The following is a 13,300-nucleotide window of genomic DNA, read 5'->3' as shown; positions in this document are numbered from 1 at the left end:
GTTCTTCCTCAGTGGCAAAGGCTTTAAAATCCTACCCAACGCATTTTGACTTTTATTTTTCTGTATTTTTCTCTTTGCTGGTATTGTTACGAGTATGAATTCAACTCATTTGAAGACACCAGTCTACTTCAGGACATTGCTGGATCAGAAGCCCAAATGCAGCCATCAGTGAGAGACTAGTTTAAACTTCTATATTTATTTACATCCCTGCTATGCTTACTTGTACTTGGAGACAAACGATCCTCAATATCTTCCAGCATATTGGAGCCCAAAAACATTAGCCTGCTCAAAATCATGCCACAGTTTGGTGGTAAAAATAGGGGAAAAAAAGGTTTTTTAAATTAATATCTGTGAAATATACCATCTCCTTTTCTGTTATCCTTCCTTCCCATATCTATTCTCTCCTGTGACTCCCTCAAACTCCTTTCTCCTGCAAAAAGATTAAATGAAAAATTAACAGAAAGGCCGAGAATGGAAAATTTTGTTACTGATACTTAGGTTTAGAGTTAAGTACTGACAAGTACAGTCAGGAGTCATCCAGCTATATTCTGTTCCCTAAAATAGAAAAAGATGAAGCTTCCACCAGCAAATACATAATATAGTTTTAGTACATCCCATCAGTGATAGGTTATTAAAACAACGGCATAATATACAACCCTTCATTACTATCTTATGTCTCATTAAATGTTTCACATCTATCAAACCATTCAGTATTACTTTCCAGTTTATATCATACTTAGTATTCCTGGAAAAAATAATTTATTGCTCATTGATATGCCATATGGCACAGTCATTAGAAAAATACAGTTTCTGGATATTTTATGGGCTATGTTTTCTTCCATATGTTTTTTCTGCCACTTTAATCATAGGCATTGTACACAATGAATCACAACTGCTGCATTTACAGTGCTGCTCTCTAGATTACTTACTTTTTTTTTTGGTCAGCCTCTCTGGATTCCTTAATGGATCTAATTGATCAGAAGACAATACCGCTGATACTTTAATTCAGTATGACCCAGTCTGTGCTTCTGCAATTCCTTAAAGTGCAGTGAAATTCCAGAATATCCTATTTTTAATTAAAGCAAACCTCCAAATGCATGAAAATTTGACTCTAGAAATATCCAGAAAACAGGAAGGGAAAGAAAGGAAATAATATTTAAAAACACACACAATGAGTTTCAAATCAATATTATCATTCAGCTAGACTACAAACAAAATTTAAGGGAGAGTTTTGAATGAAACAAGGGCCAGCTGTTCACATTCTCCACAAGTGAACTTCCCTATTCCTCACAATAAAACCACCCTCTTAATCAGGCAATGATCTGGGGGAAAAAGGAAGTGTTAGCAAGCTGGGCAAGTTTTGTACAGGTTGAAAATACAAGGTCCACATAGTCTTAGTAGCCTCAAACTGTGCAATAAATTCCTGTCATAGAAGCATCTGGAAACCTGAGATGAGAATGGCTGACCATTTAGGACAAATGCAATCTTGATCCAATTCCATCTGAAATTAACAGTGAAGTTGTAATTTCCTTTAATGCTGAAGAATATCCTCTATGACTATTAAAGAAAAAATAAGTTTTTCCTAAATGTGCCTTTGTAACATTTGATAGTACTGCTGCTTCAGACTTCCAATTGTGTAACCGAATGCAATAAATACCTTATTATATCAATTTAATAAAATTGGTTGGATGTTTAATTTTATTAAACTGTGGTTTTCTTACAAACTTACTAATACTTACCATATTTGATGTCTTTGTAATGTTTGTCCCATTGTGAAAAATTTTACATGGAATCAATAAGGTTGGAAAAGACCTCAGAGATTATCAAGTCCAACCTATCACCCAACATCTCATGATTAACTAAACTATGGCTTCAAGTGCCATGTCCAATCCTTTTTTGAACACCTCTAGGGACGGTGACTCCACCACCTCCCTGGGCAGCTCATTCCAATGGCCAATCACTCTTTCTGTGAAGAACTTTCTCCTCACCTAAAGCCTAATCTTCCCCTGGTGGGGCTTGAGACTGTGTTCTCTTGTTCTGGTTGCCTGGGAGAAGAGACCAGTCCCCATCTGGCTACAACCTCCTTTCAGGTAGTTGTAGAGAGCAATAAGGTCTCCCTTGAGCCTCCTCTTCTCCAGGCTAAACAACCCCAGCTCCCTCAGCCTCTCATCATAGGGCTTGTGATCAAGACCTCTCACCAGCCTCGTTGCCCTTCTCTGGACACATAAGTCTAGTAAAGGCATTTATTAACACTTGCTAAGAAGGTAATTCCAATACTCTGGAAATACCATGTTTTCTCTTGAGAACCAGATTCTTCACAGCTGTGAAAGTTTCTTTATCCCTGGAGCAACACAGCTGAAACATTGCCCTGGAGAACTTAGGCTGGAATTATGATTTTTGCAGGGAAACAATGACTTTATTCTTGCTTTGCACATTCAGACTGACTAATTAATAAAAAATAGAATCTGGACTATCACCTAACAGAAATTGCTAATTTTATATCTAGCTTTCAGATTGCTATTACCATAATGAATGATTCTGCAGTTTGTATTGCATTTTCAGGAGCATTACTGGATTACCTACAGTCAGTCAGTACTTGATTATGTCTAATTTTCTCTAGAAAAAAAAATATTTTCATGAATAAACTGTTTTTCATATACTTAGATTATTTTTAAGAAGATTTAAAATACTGAAAATGTTATCAGGGACATTATAATTAACACTGAAAGCCTGAAAATGGGAGGTGAAACACTTTGAACCACTTGTAAAAATAGGATACAATCAGATTTTTTTCAAGCTTGTACATCTTCTCTGCCTTAGAATGTGCATTTGTTGAAAATCATTACTGGTGTCACTAGATTGTCTTATTTGAAGAAACGCTCTCTCCTGTACATCTTATATACAAATATTGTCAGTGGAATGCATAGCTCTTTGAATAATAGTGCAGACCTATTGGATATGAAATTGCTCTCTCACTGGAAAAAATGGGAGTCACTATGTCACATGATTAAAACCAAGTTGGTTTCAAATAAGTTTAAGGGCATAATCAGGGCAATATAGTGTTTTTTAACAAATACCTTAATAAACAGTGTAAAATAGAATTGGTATATAGATAGGTGAGTATGCTATTGTTCCAATTTAAGAGGTGAGATGTACTGCAGAATTGGTAACAGTGCATGAAAAATCTTCTAGGTGATTATTTGAAATTTAGTAAAGTTAACAGCAGGGCTTCCTGATGCTCAGCTGCAAGCATGCAGCATGTGCAAGATGTGCACATCTAAATTTAGACTGACCCAGTGCCACATCTGAGTGTCTGTTCTGTTATTGATATTGTATTTGCAACTCTGTGCATTTAAAGATTATATTAATATTGAAATTGTGGTGTCTTTCAACATATTGGAGTAAGCTACTGAACTAAGCATGGCAGGTTTTGACTGTTCACCAAACCTAAAGACACAGCATTAAATATGTACTAAGTGCAATTGCTAAATTAGTTGGTATGCTTGCAGCATGAAATATGTGTTAAGTAAAAGAGAATATTTTACCTTGCCCGATTAAGTGGTTTTACTATGGTCTTCACCGAAGAGCAGATGTTTACTAATGAATAGAATAGAATAGAATAGAATAGAATAGAATAGAATAGAATAGAATAGAATAGAATAGAATAGAATAGAATAGAATAGAATAGAATAGAATAGAATAGAATAGAATAGAATAGAATAGAATAGAATAGAATAGAATTAACCAGGTTGGAAAATACGTTTGAGATCTTCGAGTCCAACCTATCATCCAACACTATCTAATCAACTAAACCATGGCACCAAGTGCCCCGTCCAGTCTCTTCCTAAACACCTCCAGTGATGGTGACTCCACCACCTCCCTGGGCAGCCCATTCCAATGAGCAATCACTCTTTCTGTGAAGAATTTCTTCCTAACATGCAGCCTAAACCTACCCTAGAGGGTCTAGTAGAAAGTATATTACTTGCCAGCTGTAAACAGGAACGCCCAAATAACTGCATGGCCCAAGCAGTACATTAAATTTTTCAAAATATTTCAAATTGGACAGACTGAAGGATTGAATACAATATTTAAAAAGAAGATTCACAGCAGGAAAACTCTGATTATAAAAAAGCAGTACAAGCAGAAGGAATGTTGCAAAGACATAATGTAAGAAAAGCTATACAGAAATACATTGCCTGGAGATGAGACAGACCACTTTCAATCCGCAAGACAACCAAAACAAACGAAATCACATAAGGAAAAGTATACAGAGAGCAAGTCTACCTAAATTGATGTACATTAAGCAATTAACTGTAGTGATCTGATTCATGTGTTGTGGTCTCATACAAGAAATAAAAATTGAGACAGTTGCATTTCTGTACATTCAAGGAAGAATTCAGCTGACTAAAATGCCTTGCAAGTTCTGATGAAAATGAAAGCATAACATAACAGTACTTAGAAGATGCACAGACAAAACCAGTGCTATGTGAACATGAGAAGACACTGGTGCATTATCTGTTTCAGAACATTACTTGGTCTGTCCAAGGGAAAATCAAGTGGAAATTAACTATTGTGGAGCAGGTTAAGTTGCAAAGGGAGATTCTTCTTTATAAACTTCACGATTATTTTGTTTGTCATTTAACTTCAGGAGGCACACAGAAATCGTATTGTGGTGGGTTTAGGCTATGCCTTTAAAATTTAGGTGCAGATTTTGAGCAGAAAAGTAGAAAAATATAAATAAATTACTATTGGATGTAAAGAGGAAAAGAAAGATTATTCTAAACACATTCATTGCATAAATTTCTGGGATAAGAGGACCTGTACCATAACAACTCTTCACATTTCCCATTTCCCATTCCTTTTCTCTTCTCTTCTGATCTTGGCTGTTTTGCTTTGCTTGGGAGAAGGTAACGTGCTTCCGGCTGGCCTCAGATAAGTCTAACCCACTGCTTTTCTCTCTCAGATCCTCACTCTCTTGGGACAGGGGAATTTGGGGGTCAGTGGAACAGCTCTCCCTGGTCTTTTTGGCCAGGGGGAGCTTTTCATGTCGTTTGCTAATTGTAAATATCTATATAATATTGTAAATACTGTATATATTGTACCTATTCATTGCATTCCATTGTAGAGTGTAGCTTTTGCTTGTGAATACAGCTTCACTTGCTTCTAACTGAGTTGGTCTGGCTAGAAGTTAATGCTGGAGGGAAACTTCAACCCACCACAGGTACTTAAGCTAGACTAAATATGCATGAAATCAAGGGCATTACTCTGTCTGCAGAAAGGAAGCAGTCCTTCCCAAAAGAAACAGAAGAAGGAAAATATTAAATAATTCATATAACTGAGCACTTAGCAAAAAAATGCTCACTGTGAGTTGCATAAGGATGTCTGCTTTTATGACTAGAAAACTGATCTTGAACTCCAGAAAAAAGTCCATGTCATTAATTTTAAATTCAAAGAAATATTGAAAATAATTGTATGAAAATCAATAAATAGCTATAATTATTGAGGAAAACTATGAATTAAACATTAAATTGCAAGCTGCAAGCCTCCAGGCACTTTGCACCATTACATATATTTCTATTTTTATATCTCAGCTCTCTCTTAAAAAAAAAAAAAAAAAAAAAAAAGGAAGAAAATTAAGAACTTTAGAAGAAAATTATGATTCTTTTCTGAAAGAAAAAGAACCTTGAACACCTTCTTTGTTACGGATAAAAATTACTTTGAAATGAAAGTCAGCTTCCAATACCATATTATTTAAGTAGAAAAGGGTAGGAATTTGCTCAACAAGAGAAATTACAGGGTGAACTATTTCCAGTCTAGCCTGTACATTTTGCAGTACCTGATGTACCAGGTTTTCTGAACATTGACATACAAAACTATATCTCAGGAAGGCTTTTCCTTTTTTCCCCCCTAGAGATTCAATGGAAGCACCAATTACAATTACTTTCTCCTCTTGTCTTCTTGTCAGGAGCTCATTGTCCACCCCAAATTGAATAATTACTGACTCTGCAGGTGAGTAAAAATGTTTGTGTAAGAGTATAGTGCCTTGTAAGCAAAAATAGTAGCATTAGAAAAAATGAATGCAAATGTTAACTACTGCATAGACAAAGTATCTTCTATAATCTCTGACACTTCTCTAGCCTCTGTTGTGCCAGCATTGATACAGTACTAGGAGGTAAGTGCAGTGAGCCCTTTTGATCTGCAGGTGACCCTAACAGGAGCCAATAAACTGCCTCAAATTTTGGAAAAATATCCTTGCACTTTCAGCTCTCAGAAGAGTTCAGCCAGACCAACAAAGTGGAAATTTTGGAGATTAAGAGCTTCTATGACTTGCTGAAGAGAGCATGGCCTGACTCTTGGATAACCCATGTAATGACCCCTTTGAAAGAAAACAAGCTGCTAGGGGCCATAATCATTGCTGCTCCAACATATATCAGGAAAAAAGTTTTCCAGCCTCTAAGAGCTTCACTATCTCCCAAACCATGGACAGCCTGGCCTAGTGAATTAACTAAAACACAGGGTTTTTTCTCCCTCTGCATTCCGTAGCAACACTGAAGACTTGGTCATGATAGTATATTCACAAGTTCATTCAGAAATTAACAGGACAGCATAGTGATGGACAGCTTTTCAGACACAAAACAGTGGCCTTCTGCACCTGCTCCCTGTAATCATTAACACTGCCTTAGAAGGCAACATGAAATACACTTTCACTTCCTATTTCCACAGTCACGGTAAGCTGTCATCAAAAGCATATCAATGCTGCTACACCTCTAGAAATCCATTGTTCTTGCCCCCCCCCCAACATGTAGATTAAGGCCATTTCCATATACCTTTTTGGGCTTCTTGTGCTTGGAGGCATATGGAAATGGTCTTACGTTCATGTAAAACAAATTCCTGCGCTACAGAAAGCCCAAGAGTTGTACTTGTGCACTGCTGTAAGCTATGTGTGGAGTTGGCGCATTTGTCACCCTGCATTCCCTCCTTCAGGCCAGGCACACACTGAGGATGCAAAATAACACGCATTCCAATATATTGTCATATTTTATTTTGTTTGGTGTTTGGGCTTTTATGTTTCTCTTGGGTTTTCTTGGATTTGTTTGTTGGAGGGTTTTGCCTTTTTTGTTTTTAATTTAATTATCACTATTCCTTTTTTTTCAGAAGCAAGTTCATGTCCAAAGCAAATTTTTCTGAATTTGACACGTTTTCCTGGTTTATGGTATTGTTCTGTGAAAGCAGAAAGTGAAAATATTCTTCAGTATCTGGTTACCAGTTTTTCTGAAGTCATGATTCCAGCAACACATCCAACTGTTTATGACAACATACATTATTTAGGTCTCTGCAGGCAAGTGATGTAATTTTCCTGTCTTGCACTTCAGATCAAAGTGTGCATTCTAAATTTTCTTGTTTAATTGTATTTGCTTTATCATTATTTGCAAAACCATTATATTTTGTTTCTTTAGTGAAACAAAAGTAGCAAAATACCTCAATTTTTCAAATTAGTAATTAAAGACACTATGAAGTGTATTTCTTTATGGTGCCAGGGAGTGTGGCTGACCATCTAGGATCCTTGAGGTTTGTTTCTAAATCAACAGTTATCATAGCTAATGATCACTTTAAGCACTATACCACTGAAAAGAAAGGAAACCAGAAACAAAAAGTGCAGCTTGACTCCAAAGGAAAATTTAGGTACGGCTCAAATAGAATGATTTGTATTTACAAACATGACACTTTAACAAAGCTACATATTAAAATGTATGCAGATTAACAGAAACTAATAGAACATTCACCTAACCTGCAGTGTACTGCAAAAAGCAAATTTTAAAAACAAGTGTTAAGATTCAAGCCCAGCCATTTTATATGTTGTGTGAGTCACTCATCAGGCCTTTACTTGATGTAATAATTTGGATGTGTATTTGCTTTCAAATAGAAATTAAAACACAATGCTCGCAAAACTATAGGTAGACTTTTTGTAAATGAAGACGCCATTAGCGGGACAAGACACTTCAGCCGCCTGAGGTACAAAATGCATTATATACAAAATAGATTGCCGTCTTACTGAATTTTACCAAAGCTGAGTCATTGAGTTAAATACCATGTCTTCCAGTGCATTGTTCCATGTGGCACTTTGAAGTTCTCTTTTGACTGGAGTTTGCCAATCAAACTACATGAACACTAGTGCCTTGAATATAGCCATGTAAGAAAGGAAAAAAAATATTTCAGACTATAAACTGCTTATGTACAAGAAAGTAAATTTTAACCACAACCAGTGCTACAATGACAAGTTCCTATAACTGGCCTTCAGCATTTGAAGTCATATTTAATTTCCAAACAACATAGCTGGGTTCCAAAGAAGTTTCTGAATTCCCGCCCTTGCCTACTTCTTTCTTTCCATTCCTTTCCATTTCTTATAAGACAACTTGAACACGAGCCTGTTCAGTAACTGCAAGAAACAATTACATTGTGGATATAATATGGAAAATGAGATGACCTCATATTTCAGTAGTATGAGGAGAGCTCCTACAAAAAATAATCAATTTTAGATTGAATGGATATGCAAACATCTTGCACATTTCATTTTCATAGAAGATAGAAACAGAAAAGCTAATATTCCCCCTTTGCTTCAGATTTTTATTCATGGTACTTTCAGGCTGTCTCCTAGAGCTTTTATTATTAATGAATATGAAGGAATCTTACACAGTAAAATGTTTCAACAACAGTTTTAGAAACTGCATTCTAGGCTCAGCTCTTCTCTCTAATAAATGACTTTGTTCTTTACAGGTGAGTTCCAGTGCAATGTGTCTCTATTGTATGACTCCTGCAGCAAAACCTCAGTGAGAACGGGTGAGTCACAATGCCTTCATTGCTTCCTATGCCCATTATCCAACTATATCTCTTCTACCTACCTAAATAAATGTATCACCTTCCTGATAAATTCACAGAGTAGCAAGAAATAAGCCTAGAGATCAGCACAACTGTAACAAATCTCTTATAATTTATCAGCTGCCTAAATTATCAACTACCCTGCTTGTAGTGACTTTTTGAAATATGCAGAATCATAACTTCATATCTTGGTGAATTTGAGCAAATAAGTGGAATAGATCTAAACTATCACTTCTTCATCCATGAATTAACTCACATGTTTTCTATAAATCACATATTATTCTTTGGCTTTTACAGTTGCTTCATAAAATTATGCTTTTATACATGAAATGTGCAGGCACTTGTCTATACAAACCATACATGTACATGTATATCATATATCCATTTTATTTACATGAATATTTGCGTATGTGTATTCTCACATGCCCAGATGAATGCATAGTATTAAATCTTAATCTCTTTACATATCTCGTTCTTGCAGAGTTCAAACTGAGCTACCATCAGTTTTGTTTTTTTTTCTGCAGGAGAAGAGCTTTCCAGTAAGACTTATTGGCTCAGAACAGTAGTTCATGAACAAGAAATGGCATTTTTTCTACAGATCTCCATATATTCCTGTGACTGTTTGAGGCTGTGCCTTTAAGAAAGAGACAGTGCTGGCTGAATGTTTTGGAATATTAACGAAAACAATCAGATATTCTAAACTAATTTCATTGGTAGATTGGTAGAATGCAACTTTAAGTTTTGAGTTCAGTTGGAACTTTCCTCAGTTCGCTCCTTTCCTTCTCCCTTTCCAGCTCGTCTGCTTCTGGGCTCCCTGCCAGAGTGACCTTGAACAGATAAGCATGTGGCCTACTAATATTCTGCTTTATTAATAACCGCTCTTTTTCTCTCTTTCTAACCCTCTTTGGGAAAAAAGGGGAGAGAAGGGGGTACAGGGGGGGAACCCTCCTCCGGAGGAGGGAATTTCATTCCTGTATTGTTGTTGGTTTTTTTACTTTGCTGTATATTTCTGTATATATGTTGTAAATACTGTAAATTGTGTACATATCCTGCATTTTCCACATTGCTTGTAAAATATAGCATTTTTCCTTGCTTCTCTGGTTGGACTAGCTGTGGTTTTTCTTCCTCTTTGTGGGGGAGAGGAGGCTAAGCCTTCTCTCCAAACCACCACAATTCCTTCACAGATTTCAGCTCTAGTGTCATGGGCAACTTTATCTGTTTGGGACACAATTGTCTGGGATCTATTTGAAAAAAGAAGACGTTTCTGTTCATATTTTTAGTAGTTGGTGAAGGATGAGGGTTGCTTTGGAACGGTTGTTTTGTTTTAGTTTTGCCACGTTTCTTGGTGGTTGGTTTGGGTTTTTTTTTTCATGTAGAAAATTAGCACCACTGAATAAAACAATTTTGTGGGTTTAGAGGTATTTTAATCCTCCCTTTAATGTTATTTCTCATAGAGTGGTTTGGGTTGGAAAGGAACTAAAAGATGATCAAGTTTCAACCCCCCTGGCATGGGCAGGGACACCTTCCACTAGACAAGGTTGCTGAAGGCCTCATCCTACTTGGCCTTCAACACCGCTACGGAGGGGGCATCCATGACCTCCCTGGCAACCTGTTTCAGTGTCTCACCACCCTTACTGTAAAGAACTTATTTCTAATATCTAGTCTAAATCTACCCTTCTTAAATCCATTCTCTCATTTTATTAAAACAAGCTCTTATAAAAAGTTCCTTCCCACCTTTCTCATAGCACCCCTTGAGGAACTGGGAGGCTGCTACAAGGTCTTCCCAGAGCCTTCTTTTTTTCCAGGCTGAACAGCCCCAATTCTCCCAGCCTGTCCCCATGGGGGAGGTGCTCCAGCCCTCTGATCATCTTCATTCAAAGTCACCATATGGTTAAAATATACATTATTTTATTTAGCTGATAGATTGAAAATTTTATGTAAAATTCATCAATCACTTTATCATCTTATTAGGAAAGAAAAACAACTGAGAAGTATACTTTCTCAGGATACATCATGTGAGACAGAGCTCCATGTATTTAATTTTGTTTTTAATTTAAAAACTATTGTAATTGTCTTGACCCCACAATCACTGAAGAATTAAGCTAATTATCTAAGACCCTTCCACTTCTAAGCAGCAAGCAGAGGAAAACCAGGATGCAAACTTAGGTCTTAATAATTAGCACCATGAACCAGAGAATTAACAATTAATTCTCCAGACACAAAATAACTGCAGTTTTGCACCTATAAAAAAGTATTCTAACTGGAATAGGGTCAAAATTTCAGATGAGGGATTAGAGAAGGTTGTGTCCTTGATTTTTAGAATGCACATTTACTTCCTGTTTCAGCATTAAAATAAAAATTAATCAAATAATTGCTTTATGATGACTTCTGTTATAGAAGAAGAAAAACAAAATAAACAAAAAAGGAGATAGCATTCAGAAGCTGACTCACAGACAGGTCATCATATTCAGTGTTTCTTGTTTGCTGTAGCTCCCTTGACAGCAGAAATACTCTTGTATACCGACTTTTGAATAGCATGAGTAAGTGCACAGCATTAATTCTCAGAGGGTTGTTAGTCATTTAAGAAGAGCACACATCTGATCCTGCTAACAGCAGCAGACTATTTTAATAAATCAGACCTCCAAGTATTTCTGAGAGTAACAAATGACATTTGGCAAGTGACATAGTATCTAACTTCACAATATACAACTTACTGATGTTTTTGCACTGCCAAAACCATCTAATAGTTCACTCATGTAAATAGTATTCCCCACTTTAGATTCTTACAGTACTTCTAGTGTAGCCAGTTCAATTCACCCTTTATCTTAAATATACCTCAGCTGTTCAAGTATCTTGCAAAAAATATGTATAATTTTCATTATGCTCCATTTGATATTGAAGTAGTACCCTGCAATAAATCAACACTGGATCTCAAAACATTCTTAAACACAGTAGACTCCAATGACATGTGCATATTTTCTCAGATGACATGGATGCCATTTGCACTGGGTTTACAGAAAACCATAACTGATGGAAAAGCTGTTGCTGCTCATGAAATAGTTAAAGCCCAGGTAACTAGAGAGCAGGTTCACTAACGCCATTTATATCAGATAGCATGGAGGTCTCAAATCATGTACAAATGATTCTTGCTAACAGATGTTCCTCTCTTTCTCTCTCTCTGGGAGCCCAAAATGGTAGGGAAAAATAATGCAATAATATAATGTATAGCAGCCGTCAGATGTTCACAAAACACAGTAGAGAGAAGGGGAAAAGTCAATTCCTTGAAGCTGCAGACCAAACACAAGTCTTCATCACTCCCATTTTTGCTTAAAGTCTAAGTAACCAAATGAGTGGGGCCCACATTTTGATTCTTTTCCTACTAAATATCTAAGCTTGTAGTCAGAACAATGATGCTGCTAAATTGGAAGAACTATGGAGGCATCCCATCAGACAATTAAAAAAAAGAAATTTAGTGTATGTTGACACACTGCATAAATTATATCTTTTTACATACTACCACAGAAGGATGATAAAGAGAAACAATATTAAACCTGAAGCCAAGTTTCTAAGTAAAATACACTGCAACATCATGTAACTTTGCATCCTCACCTGGAGATGAGTGAAATACCCACAGATCCAATACAGATGTTCACTTGATGCTTTTAAGGTAAAGTCCTTAACTGAAGTTCCATTCAGGTCTTTGTCACTTCAAGCCTGGTGGCTGCTTTAGTAATAAGCAATTGCTGAGATAACTAAACTTGAAGCTCAGCTAACCAATAATGTCTTAATCAATCAAAACTTTAGTCTAACAAATCAACTGGTATGTTCCTCTGAAAGCAAACATATGGTTAGTCTGACAACCCCACCAGTGAATTTGTCAGTAACTCATAAAATATTAAAGAGCATTAAGCAAGCTATTGGAGCTGTTGCAATAGTCATGTTGGACCAGCTCCTTTTTGTCCATGTCTGGATTTACTTTCAAACAAAATGCATCAAATATATAGACAAGAGTTAAAAGCTTAATCTCTTCAGCTTGAAGCTTTTTCTGTTGCCCTACCATATGGAGACCATAAACCTACTCAATTTCCCCAGGCAAGAGCTTCGTTATGATTGCAGAACTGGTACAGAGCCCCTTGGCAGACACAAAGTTGACATTCATAGTCCAGCTCCCAGCCCCAGTATAAGAAGCACAAGGGGCACTTGCCACTCATTTTCTCTTTTCTATTGGCAAGCAGCTATTTAGAGCCCAGTTGAGAGGTTTTAGAATATCTCCAAGACTGCCCTAAACTATAGTAGGTCAGCATAAAACTACTCTAGGAATAAAATGGGATTGCAAAGCTTCAATGTTCATTTTTTCACTCAGTCCTACCCCAGTAGTTATCATGTATTCTACTTTTTGTGCATTCAATCTCTTACTCTGCTG

General features: G+C 36.5%; 1 long non-coding RNA gene across 2 annotated transcripts in view; it reads left to right on the top strand.

The window, feature by feature from the left end:
- Positions 1 to 9,971, top strand: part of LOC137441337 (uncharacterized) — a 39,948-nt gene extending 29,977 nt beyond the window's left edge. For both annotated transcript variants that reach the window (XR_010987388.1, XR_010987387.1), the window contains exons 4-7: positions 5,912 to 6,009; positions 7,156 to 7,339; positions 8,776 to 8,838; positions 9,402 to 9,971. This is a non-coding gene — a long non-coding RNA (uncharacterized lncRNA). The remainder of the gene's footprint in view (positions 1 to 5,911; positions 6,010 to 7,155; positions 7,340 to 8,775; positions 8,839 to 9,401) is intronic.
- The last annotated feature ends 3,329 nt before the right edge of the window (positions 9,972 to 13,300 follow it).

This window comes from Melanerpes formicivorus, unplaced genomic scaffold (genome assembly GCF_026170545.1).
Source record: "Melanerpes formicivorus ecotype bairdi unplaced genomic scaffold, bMelFor1.0.p_v2 SCAF_5, whole genome shotgun sequence".
In the NCBI taxonomy this organism is placed as follows: Eukaryota; Metazoa; Chordata; class Aves; order Piciformes; family Picidae; genus Melanerpes; species Melanerpes formicivorus.
This window is presented reverse-complemented; position numbering and strand designations above follow the sequence as displayed.